Here is a 13,123-nt window from a genome sequence, read left to right on the forward strand (position 1 = left end):
TCTGGGACCCCTTGGAGGATAATGACCTGCTGGCTTAGGCCCGCTTCCAGGTGGCAGAGGGCAGGCCCAATCCCTAGGTGCCTGCCCCACAGCAGCCCCTGGTCGGGCTCAGAACAGGGCCAATTGGGGAGTTGGGGTGCCGCTCCCTGTCATGCACAGAGCAGGGCTGATCGAGAGGTTGTGATGCCACCCCCAGTCACACTCAAGGCAGGGTCGATGGGGAGGTTCTGGCACCACCCTCTATCATGCACAGAGCAGGGCGGATCAGGGGGTTGGGGCACCTTCCCCTGTTACACACAGAGCCCGCTGATTAGGGGGTTGGGATGCTGTCCCCTGTCAGAAACAGAGCAGGGCCAATGGGGGGTGTTGGGGTGCAGCCCTGTCAAGCTCAAGGCAGGGCCGATCAGGAGGTTGTGGCACCCTCCATCTCTCACAGAGCAGGGCCGAGGGGGGGGGGGTTTGGGGCATTGTCCCCTGTCACCCACAGAGCATGGCCGATCAGGGGTTTGGGGCGCTGCCCCCAGTCACCCACAGAACAGGGACTATCTGGGATATGCGGTGCTGCCCCCTGTCATGCTGCTCAAGAGGCCCTGAGGCCTCGAGGCTCCGCTGATCCCAGGGCGGGATGCCTCGAGGGTCCGCTGATCCCGGTGCCGGCGCAGCTCCACTGATCCTGGTGCCGGGAGGCCTCTCGGCTCTGCTGATCCTGGGGCCCTGTGGCCTTGTGGCTCCACTGATCTCAGGGCCCTGAGGCCTCTTGGCTCCCGCTGAACCTGGTGCTGGGTGGTCTCGCGGCTCCACTGATCCCGGTGCCAGGAGGCCTCACGGCTCTCGCTGATTCTGGATGGTGAGGCCTTGCTGCTCGGGGCTTCAGGGTTGTTTGGCTTTCCTCCACCGCTTAGAGCCTGCATATGCAAATTGACTGCCATCTTTGTTGGTGGTCAATTTGCATATAGCCCTGATTAGTCAATGGGAAGCGTAGTGGAGGTATGGTTAATTACCCTTTTTGTCTTTTTTTTTTTAAATATATTTTATTGATTTTTTACAGAGAGAAAGGGAGAGAGATAGAGAGTTAGAAACATCGATGAGAGAGAAACATCGATCAGCCGCCTCCTGCACATCTCCTACTGGGGATGTGCGCGCAACCCAGGTACATGCCCTTGACCGGAATCGAACCTGGGACCCTTCAGTCCGCAGGCCGACGCTCTATCCACTAAGCCAAACTGGTTTCGGCACCCTTTTTGTCTTTTATTAGATTAGACTAGAGGCCCGGTGCACAAAAATTTGTGCACTTGGGGGGGGGGCATCCCTCAGCCCGGCCTGTGCCCTCTTGCAGTCTGGGACCCCTCAGGGGATGACCACTTGCTGGCTTAGGCCTGATCCCCGGGGGATTGGGCCTAAGATGGCAATCAGACATCCCTCTAGCAGCCCGGCAGCCCTTGGGGGATGTCCACTTGGCGCGGGGAGCAAGCCTAAGCTGCAGTCGGACATCCTTAGCACTGCTGAGGAGGCAGGAGAGGCTCCCACCACCACCGCTGTACTGGCAGCCATCAGCCTGGCTTGTGGCTGAGCAGAGCTCCTCCATGTGGGAGCTCAATGACCACTAGAAGGCAGCTCCTGCATTGAGCATCTGCTTCCTGGTGGTCAGGGTGTGTCATAGTGACCAGTCATTCCCAGTCTTTCTGCTGTTAGTGTCAGTTTGCATATTACCCTTTTACTATATAGGATAGAGGCCTGGTGCATGGGTGGAGGCCGGCTGATTTGCCCTGAAGGGTGTCCCGGTCAGGGTGGGGGTCCCCCTTGGGTGCTTGGTCAGCCTGGATGAGGGGCTGATGGCTGTTTGCAGCTGGTAGCACCCCATTCAGGGTGGGGGTCCCCACTGGGGTTCCTGGCCAGTCTGGGTGAGGGGCTGAGGGCCGTTTTCAGGCTGGTGGGTGACTGAAGCTCCCAACCTCTCCTTTTGTTCTTGTTTTTTTTTTTTGTTTGTTTGTTTGTTTTTTTGGATTTATTTACCTTCTATGGCTGTCACTGGAGCTGAGAGCTGGCTCCAGCTTGAGGTCTCTGCTGCTGAAAGCAGGTATCTGAGGTTTGTTTAGCTTCTATAATTGAAACACTGTTGCAGCCCCAGCTCTGAGGCTTCGCTGGCTGAAAGCAGATATCTGAAGTTTGTTTAGCTTCTATAATTGCAACATTGTTTCTTAGAGTGAAGCTCAGAGCCTGGCATGGCAGGCAGGGAATCTTGGCTTCCTCCATCACTGGGGCAACCAAGCCTCCTGTTCGCTTCAGCTGTGTGGCTTCCAGCCACCATCTTGGTTGGCAGTTAATTTGCATATCACCCTGATTAGCCAATGGGAAGTGTGTCGGAGGTATGGTTAATTACCCTATTTTTCTTTTATTAGATTAGATACTAGAGGCCCGGTGCATAAAATTTGTGCATGGGGGGGAGGTTCCTCTCAGCCCTGCCTGCACCATCTCCAATCTGGGACCCCTCAAGGGATGTCTGACTGCAGGTTTAGGCACGATCCCAGATTGGGCCTAAACTGGCAGTTGGACATCCCTCTCACAATCCGGGAATGTTGGCTCCTAACTGCTCACCTGCCTGCCTGCCTGATTTTCCTTAACTGCCCGCCAGCCTGATCACCCTTAACTGCCTCTGCCTGTCAGCCTGGTTGCCTCCAGCTGCCCCCACTGCCATCATGGTTGCCCTACGCAGCCTGCTTTTCAGTTGTTTGGTCATCCCTCACTAACCCCCCCCCCGCTGGCCTTGTTGCCCCAGGAAGCCTGCTGGTCGTTACTGTTACTGTGACGGCATCCGGACAATTTGCATATTCTTCTATTATTAGTATAGATTAGAGGCCCAGCGCACAAAATTTGTGTGTGAATATTGTCCATAGGCCTGGCCTGCGATCAGGGCCATCTTCCCAAGCTGCCTGAAGCTGGTCCCACCCTCAGCTGCCACCCATCACCGGTTCCCCATTCACCATTGGGTGATCGGTGCCTGCTGGCAGGGGAAAGGGACCAAGAGGTGGTCAGTGCACCTCATAGTGACTGGTCCAACAGTTGTTCTAGTAGTTCTGCTGTTAGGGTCAATTTGCATATTACCCTTTTACTATATAGAATAAAGGCCTGGTGCACAGATAGGAGCCAGCTGGCCTGCCTGCCCTGAAGGGAACCCTGGATAAGGTTAGGGGTCCTCGCTGGGGGGCAGGGCCATCCTAAGTGAGGGGCCTCGGGCAGTTTTCAGGCCATCCATGCCCCCATTGGGGTGGGGAGCTCCCAGTTGGGAGGTGGGGCTGGCCTAGCTGAGGAACCATGGGAGGTTTTCAGGCTGGCCACGCCCCTGGCTTTGTCAGGAAGGATGTCCAGAAGACATTTGGTCTGTCGGTCTAATTAGCATATTACCCTTTTATTAGTATAGGTTATTAAAATAATTATGTTATGTTAATCAGGAACCTGATTACTTTAAATGAATAAATTACTTAATACTATTTAATAATAATAATAATAATAATAATAATATATAATAACATAATATATTTGACTACCTTCCCAGGGTTTGAATTTTAAGATTTACTTTCTCATCTTATGAAGAAAAATTTTATACTTAAGATATAAAGGAAGCTCTGTCAAATAAGGAAATAATAATTATATTCTACTTATATATGCATATTAAATAAATTATAATATGCTTTTATTTATAACTAATTGTTATAAGTTATATTCTGGAATATTGTGTTTTACAGAAAGGACAAGATTCCATATTATTTACATTACACTATAAACTATCTGAATTTATAGAAATACTAGTAAGAAAAATTGGAAGAGACAACAATTTTATTATAGAGCTGAATAAATAAAAAATAATTATATAGTTTTTGTAACTTTTGTTGAAAATATTGCTAATTCTTAAACTTTTTATGTTTCAGATATAAGGAAGCATTTTTAAAGCAATTTGGTAAGTTATATATTTCTCTTTCTAACTGTCCCTACAAAATTTAGCAATTCTTAATAAGTGGCGATACATTTTATTATATAAATTCAATAAGACCTATTTCCAATTATAGCTATGCTAGTGGCTCAGTGCACGGATTTGTGCACATTGAAAGGAAATTAATTAGAAGAAATATGTTAATATCGCTGTTTGCCCTTTCTCTATAATAGAAGTGTCAGAGATGAAAGAAAATTAGTAAAAATGTATATGAAGATAATATTTAAATAAATAAATAAATAAACAATAACAGCATGATATAACAAAAACAAAGACATTATATAAAAACAACAAAAACATGATATAAAAACAACATCAATAAAAACAATGACTGATAAATTGATTAAACTTATTCTAATATCTCCCTGTACACCACAATAAGAGTGAAAACACTTTCAGAGTGCTTGACTAATTTCCCTTGTGATGAAGCATTTACAACTTTAATTTTAAGGTCACACACTCTTTGGACTCGAGAAAAAGCAACATATAACTGACCATATCTGAAAATGGGTTCAAGTAGGAATATTCCTACTCTGTCTAGAGTTTGTCCTTGTGACTTATTAATAGTCATGGCAAATGCTGACATCATGGGAAACCCTCTTCGAATTAATTTAAATGGGAGGCCAGTATCAAAACACACACATGCAATTGGCGCCAGCAGTAGCTTTATGTGTATCACACACGTGCGAGTCAATGTTTATTTTTAAATTGCGAGTGTGCATCATTTGTACCAGCTGGTTGGACAGTCAAACGGACGGTCGCTTAGCCTTTCATATATATAGATGGATAGGGGTCCCAGAGTGTGAGAGGGCACTCTGCAAAGTTGCTGTTGTACAGCGTGTGGAATGCAAACGCAAGTGTGCAGTAAACCAGATTCCAGGCCGACAGTGCCCCAGCAACAACATAACCCATGGCCAAAGGCAGAATTGCACAGCCCTGTGAGGAATTGGGCTCCCTCCTCTCTGGTTCTGGGGTGCATCACCCGAGAACCACCACTGCGAAGTCACCGCACCTTGGCAGGTCCTGAGTTGAGCATCTGCCCCCTGGTGGTCAGTGGGTGTCATATGTACCCGTCGGTCAGACAGTCACTTAGCCTTATATATACATAGATTAACCAAGATAAAACTGACAGTAGGCCTACTTATAGCAGCCGTACCTTTATCATCTTTTACAAGACTTAGTCCATCCAGCATTCCACGGGAATCCCTTACAATCCACAAGGGCAGGCCATTATTAAGCATGCCCATTCAACATCAACAAACATACTAGTAAAACAAAAAAGGGGGAATATGGGACTCAAGGACCCAATGAATTATTAACTTGGGGGAGAGGATATACGTGTGTTTCTACCCCCACAGGGCCACTGTGGATTCCAGCTTGTTGGATTAAACTCTCTCTTGGCATGGCACAGTGACTACCAGAACTCCTCCGGCCAGTATAGTATAACTTTTGCTAATAATCTTACTGATAATCCCCCGATTTGCACCACTCACCCCTATGTCTTTGTTATGGGCCCCAGTCTACTAATAAGCCATAGTTAACCTTTTCTAGCACAGGTTGGAGAAGGAGCTTATTTGCATCCTGTATTACCACCCAGAATATAACCTCATTGAAGATCAGCACTATTATGGTGCTTAGAAGACAAGCAGAAATCCTGATCCCTCTTAATCTCACCAGGAAATGGCAAGGCTCATCAGCTATCGAAGTCTTAGAAAGAGCACTGAGCCAATTACAGCCCAAAAGACTTTTAGGAATGTTCATTGCAGCCATTATCTTAGCTGTTGGTATTTTTACTACTGCCAGCGTCGCCGTGGCAGCCCTTTCTGAGTCTGTGCAGACGGCCACATTTGTAGACAATATGGCCTATAATGTAACTAGGGAATTCCCTATACAGCAGCACACAAATAAAAAAAATATTAGCTGGACTATAGGCAATAGAGGCAACTATTGAATATCTGGAGGAAAGACAGGACACTATAGCATACAGGCTTAATTGCGATTGGGAGCATAAACACATATGTGTCACCCCTTTAAAATGGAACAGTAGTCACCATCATTGGATTGATGTTAAAAAGCATCTATGGGGAGTCTTTCATGATAACCTTACTGAAGAAGTAAACATGTTGCGAAGGCAAATTAGAGAGTCCTTACTTGCTATCAATAAACACGAAACACAGCCTAGTGCTTGTACTACGGTAAAGGGGCATTTGGAGTGGATAGATTCCACCACACAGTTTCCTAAAATCAATTGGTACCTGATCTGGCTAACCATTGCTGTCATCATAATTCTCTTTGTTTTTCTTATACTCCACAAAATCAGAACTCGAGCAGTGAACACGCTTCACAGACCCCAACCTTCCAAAGCAGAAAGTTCACAGCCTCCCTCTGTCTTCTGCAGCCAGCAAAACAAAAAGAGGGGAGATGTGGGGAAGCACGGGACTTGGTTAAAATGTCTTAAGGAGGATTCTCCAAAAGGTTGGGGGGTCTCTGAAGGGACCTTGCTGAAGGCAGCAGCTCCTACCTTGACTTTTTTAAACAAGTCTGATCCCCCAGGGGGTTTTGCTAGAATCTCTATGTTTAGTCTTTAAAGACCCAACCTTGTAGAGGCATGTGCTTTCTCACAGATACTTACCCTGCTGATTGTATCTAGAGGTTAATTTGAGTTCAAGCTGTTATAATAAAAAGCAAAGGAGGTAGGCAGACAGGATTGCTTTTACTTCTGAAGTAAAACAGTCCCTTAGCCTCTCTTTCACAGAAACCTGTGTCAGAGTAATCTGTTCATTGGTCGCTCAGGGTCTACTTGTCAGCCTTGGTATTATTGACATATATGTATAACACTGTATGAGTTTAAGCTGAACAGTAAATAGGTTTTAAAATGATCTAATCTAAAGGCTTTCCAGCCAGAAAAACAATCGCTTAGGTTATTTGAGGCCACAGGAAATGGCATTTCGTGGAAACATAATTCATGTTGAAACTGAAAGCAGTGAAGAGCTACTTTAATCACAAGCTCATTTCTAAAAAATCAGCTGCCTTTCTGTAAGAACAATCTTTGAGCCTGGTTTTGACGATCTAAATCCATGTCAGAGTGGGTAAAAGTGTTCAGACAATTAAAGCGCTCTTCCCAATGTGCTTTGCACACTCTCTGTGGACTCCACATTCTTCCACTGGGGTCCACTTGTATTTCATGGGCCAAAAAATTCATGGAATGTGAAACTGCTGCTTGTTTGGGAACTTGATTAAAACTCCAGAGAACTACGGGGAATTAAATTTACACCGTGTGCACCCATTTTCCTATGGTACAATTTACCGTAGAGTTTCCAAAACAAAAGTGTCTGGGCACTATTTGCACTTTTAGAGTTGTTCATACACAGCCTCCTTCTTTCTTATAGCAGAATAAATATTGGGATGCCATATTATAAAAAGATAAAAGGAAGGTTTATTATTTTAACAATTGACCTCCAATTACCTTTTAAAAATTAGTGTGAGAGAGAGAGGAAGAGAGAGGAGAGAGAAAAATTCATGTGAGAAAGAACCATCCCCCCAAACGCGTCCAAACTTGGGACCAAACCCATGATTCTTCCATGCAGGGACGTTGCTCCAACAAACTGAGCCATACTGGCCAGGACTGCCTCCAGTTCTTAATAGAGAGGGAAATGAGTGTGTTTTAAAAATTCATTCATGTCTGTTGGAGAAGAGGATGGAACACAAGGATGTGTCAGCAGAAACCTCAGCAATAAAAAATAGTGCCCAATTGGTTTGTAAGAGAAAGTTTAATTAAAACCACAATGAGATATCACCTCACACCTCTCAGAATGGCTATCATAAAAAATCAACAAACCACAAGTGCTGATGAGGATGTGGAAGAAAGGGAACCCTAGTTCACCACTGGTGGGAATGTGGATTGTTGCAGCCACAATGGAAAACAGTATGGAGTTTCCTCAAAATATTAAAAATGGAACTTTCATTTGACCCAGTGACCCACTCCTGGGAATATGTCCTAAAAACCCCAAAACACCAATCAGAAAGGATATATGCACCCCTATATTCATGGCAGCATTATTTATAATAGCTAAGATTTGGAAACAGCCCAAATGCCCATAAGTAGATGAGTGGATAAAAAAGCTGTGGGACATTTACACTATGAAATACCATGCAGCTGTAAAAAAAAGGATCTCTTATCCTTTGGGAGAACATAAATGGACCCGGAAAATATTATGCTAAGTGAAATAAACCAAATTGAGGAAGACAAACATTATCATTTTTATGTCTCCTAGTATAGAAATTGAAAATTTTCTCTGTTCTTTAACTGATTACATTATAAATGGAAATATTTAGACTTAAATCATGAAACCCAAAATTACTCTCCTTAGTCTCCTCAAAACAATTCAAGGACCTTATAATACTTGATCTATATGCAGACTCTTTGAGAATTATATTATGTTAATTTTATCTGCTCTTTTTTAATGCTAGAGTACATTATTATGATTTTCAGACAGTCAACATTTATTGTTTCACATATCTATTACAGTTTTGGATCTGCATTCACTTTTATAGCGCAGACATTATATTTGAGCTATCTTTATTTTTGCCTAAAGTAAAATAGAGTAGGCTTGTCTATTTGCAATCTTCTCAAGGGGAGGGGTGAGGGGGTGTGGGAAGAGATTAACCAAAGATCTTATATAGACACAGACAATAGGGTGGTGAAGGCCTGAGGTGGGACAGGAACCACGTTGAGGGGGACAATAGGCAGGAAAAGGAGGACACTGTAATACTCTCAACAATAAAAATTTAAAAATATGAGACTTTTATTTTTAAGAATTTCCTCTAGTCCACCAAGCTGAGCACACTTGGTGCCAAATAAACACACTTTCAACAACAAGATGGTCATTTTTTCTGGAGTTAAAATAAGAGAACATGCAAAAATTTCATTGCAGTTCAAATCTTATTAACCTCCCTCAGTTTAAGAACTCATTTTAATAATTCTTCCTTTACCAATATTACACTTTTGTGACTTATAGATATAAAATATATTTTAAATATACTTTTTTAATAGAATACTACTGGTTTTTATTTGACACAGAACACAATACGACTGCAGGAATAGAAAACTGAAAAGGCAAAGCAGAAAAGACCTGGTTCTTTCTAACTTACTATTAAGTAACAGGAGAGCACGTCATTAAATGAATTAACACAGTTGAGCTTGATAGAAGAATATTCTTTGTCTAGTGCTCATACTTTTGGAATTTTCACTCTCTGTTGTCCAGTGGATGCATGTGCCATGTTTTGAGCCCAGAGAGATGTAGTGGAGGTGAAAAGTATGATGACAGATTCCCCATGCATGGGTGCACTTTTCAGAAGAGGCAGGTGCCTGGTGAGCCTGCATTCTATGCAAAGACTCACAATGTGCTTCCTGAAGATGGCACAGTTATCAACCACAGTATCCCAGGCCCAGAGGGCTACTGCATTCTACCTTTTCACTTCAAAGCACTTCTTACCAGTGCACTGTGTGTGCGGCTCAACATGTCCAGATCCATTGTTGCCACCATGTTGGAAACACACAGTCTGCCCAAAGATAATTTTTCTTGCAATTAATTTCCCACCATGGAATATGAGGAGAATTACAAGTAAGTATGTTACTTGTGGGTCTGGGCAGGGAGCTCATTTGTCACCAGTTATTCTTTTCCATTTACTGTTTAGATAATAGATGTGGGTAACTCAACCTTAAACCTTACAGATGTGTACAATGCCTTAGTGGATAGATAACAACAGAATGAAAGGAACCTGAAATCTCTGAAAGACCAGTTGAGCCTATAGTGGTGGGGCTGTAATATGCCTTCTAAACTATAGCATCAGCCTCTTAAATGATTTTTTAAAAATTGAGATACAGTTCATATACCATACAATTCACCTATTTAAAGTGTTTTTTTATGTGTTCAGATATGTGCAACTCAAATTTAGACCACTTTTATCATCTTGAAAGTGAAACCTAGTACACTTTAGCTTTTACCTTCCTGTTCCCCACACACTCTTCCCCAACCCTAAGCAACCACCTCTATTCTCATGTCTATGAATTTGGCTATTTTGGACATTTCATATGAATGGAACACTAAAATACATGATCTTTGTAATGGCTTCCTTCACTTAGCATAATGCTCTCAAGGCTCATCCATAAAATGGATTTCCAACATGGCTCTGAGCATGCCTAGTAACCATCAAGGTCTCCACCTGCCTGTGCAACATTGTCCATGATCCCGGTCCCAGTTGATTTTTCTACTTTATTCCTAGTGAGCCCGCTACACTGACTACATTGGATTTCGCTGGTATTTAGGATTTACCTCCTACTTTTGTATATTTGTTCATTCCCTTCCTTTGTTTTAAAATATCTTTCTTCCAATCACTCTTTTTTCAAAATTTAGTCATTCTTTAAGACCCAACAGAAATAAGACTTTTCTATGAAGTCATCTATAAACCTTCCTAACCCTTCCTAATATAAATAACTGTTGCTTTTGTAGACACAAGCACTTTTTTTCTACCATCATTTCTTAACACTGATCACTTCTTGCTTTATTTTATATTTACCTCCTTCAAAGTTTAGATTATCCAAAAATGAGACCCTTACTTTGTTCATATTTAAATATGCAAAGGCAATGGGCCTCACAATTATGTTACATGTATCAGTGAAATGTACCACTATGTATTGCTGGAAAACAATAGCAGTGCCAAAATTAAAAAATCCCAAATATAGACAAGTTATAAAGACTGATAAACTAATATCACACATTATGATTATGTTACAACCATGAAAATAAGAAGTCTAAGATATAATCTCATTTTAAAAGACAAACATTCCCATGAGAACATAATCAGTAATATTATATCATATATTAAAGAAGGAAATTTCAATTTTCAGATTTTTAATTTATGTTCTGATATTCTATTCAATGTAACAGCTTTCTTGGAACAAGTATTTCATTTTAGTAATCTACTTATGATAAATCTATAAAAATAAATCTAACATCTAGCTGCTGCTACTTTGTTTTTACTATGTTGTCAAAGAGCCGATTTCAACCAAACATATTGATGAAAGTGGAATTAACATTTAAAAGTCTTTGAGGAGAAACCAAGATGGCGCCATAGGTAAACACCGGAAATTGCTGCCTCCCACAACAACTTCAAAAATACAACGAAAAGACAAAATGGACATCATCCAGAACTACAGGAAGGCTGGCTGAGTGGAAATTCTACAACTAGAAGGAAAGAGAAAAGCACACCGAGACTCAGAGGAGCTGTGGAAGTAAAGTGCAGAGGTACTGAGGCTCGAGCACGCGCAGAAAGGGGCTGGCACCTGAGGATGCGTCTGTCTTTCTGAATTGGGAAGGAGTCACAAGCCCCTGACTGCTCTGAACTCCAGTTCTGGGAAGTCTCTGGGGACCCAGGACTCATATGGGAAGAAACTGGACTGTCTGGCAGCAGGCAGAACTCAGAACTTGAGGGCAGCTTTCCCTCAGAGGTGCTTGCAGCAATTACCGGGACACTGAGATGCGGGGCCCCTTAGGGCAGGGCTGAGGATCAGCTATAGCTGCTTGCTCCACCCTGTTGGTTCCCTGAGACCCTGCCCCACCCCAGCTGCAGCAGAGGCTTTTGCATATGACTGCCCTGGCCCTTTGCAACCTGAAAATTACCTAACAAATTGCAGCTGGGCCAGACAGACCCAGAACTTCCAAGAGAAGGCCCAAGGCCCCACAGAAGCTTGCATTGCTTCACAGTTGGGCCTCATCTGGGCACCTCCAAACCCCCAAAAAAGGAAGGGGAATCTGCAAATCTCTTCATAGCTCCTGCTGGGTAGCCTCAGGCAGAGGCTAAATTAGCACCTCCTTAGATTCAAGAGCCACTGTACCCAATGGTCAGAGTGGGACCATCCAGATTACAACTCCTCAGATCCATGAGGGACATACTCAGGGGGCAGACTAAGTGAGCACCAAAGCCGCACTGAAGCAAGTCTTGCCCCAGAAGGGTGTCTTCAGCATAGTTCTCCCACTGCAGACACAGCTGATTCTCACAGCCAATTGGCCTGGAGGTCAATTCCTCCCAGTGATACCTACAACAATCAAGGCTTAACTACAACAAGACTGTGCACACAGCCCACAAAGGGGTGCACCAAGAGTGTCCACCTCAGGTAATTGGGGAGGCTGAGCCACTGGGCCCTATAGGACACCTAGCACACAAAGCCACTCTACCAACACAGGGAAGCATAAAATATGAGGAGACAAAGAAACAGGTCACAAATGACAGAAATGGAGGAAAGCAAACTACTGGATATAGAGTTCAAAACCATGGTTATAAGGTTTTTCAAAAATTTTCTGGAAACCGCTGACAAATTTAGTGAGACCCCGGAGGATATGAAAAAAGACCAACTAGAAATTAAGCATACATTGACTGAAATAAAGAATAATATACAGAGATCCAACAGCAGACAAGAGGATCCCAAGAATCAAGCCAAAGATTTGAAATACAAAGAAACCAACTCAGATAATTCTAGGCAGAGAAAAATAAGCAATGAAACTAACCCCAAATTGTTCTAATAACACAGTTCCTACCTATATCTGTCCAGAAGACAACAGGTATAACAAAAATACTTTGATTACAGTTTTTTTTTAAATAGTCTAATAGAGTGGAATCTTGTACAATTACATATTTTTTCTGCATTATTATTTAGATGAAAATGCAAATATGGGGAATGAAACTTAATAGACAATAAAAGCAGAATACAGATAATACTTTTGGCACTTGCCAACTTTTAAAAACTTGTTGATGGTTATGATTTCTTTGTTCATTTTGAATGTTCACTTTTGAGTTTGCATATTTATGTTATTTCATCTAAAGAAACACTCCAAATATAAACTCAGGACCCTTACAATCCCTCACAGAGCCACCATAGAAGAATATGCTACAAAATACTAGTGACTATCTCTTGATTGGGAAAATAAGAGATTTATGCACACAGTTATTGATAATGAGGAAGGATAAATTAATAATAAGAGTTTTCCAAAAAGCCACAAAGGAAAAGGCAGTCTTAGCATAAAATTAAAACAACAAGAACATTGCCTTTTCAAAGTACCTCTGAGAGACAGGCTG

The sequence above is a fragment of the Myotis nattereri genome (assembly GCF_964212035.1).
Source record: "Myotis nattereri genome assembly, chromosome: 3".
NCBI lineage: Eukaryota > Metazoa > Chordata > Mammalia > Chiroptera > Vespertilionidae > Myotis > Myotis nattereri.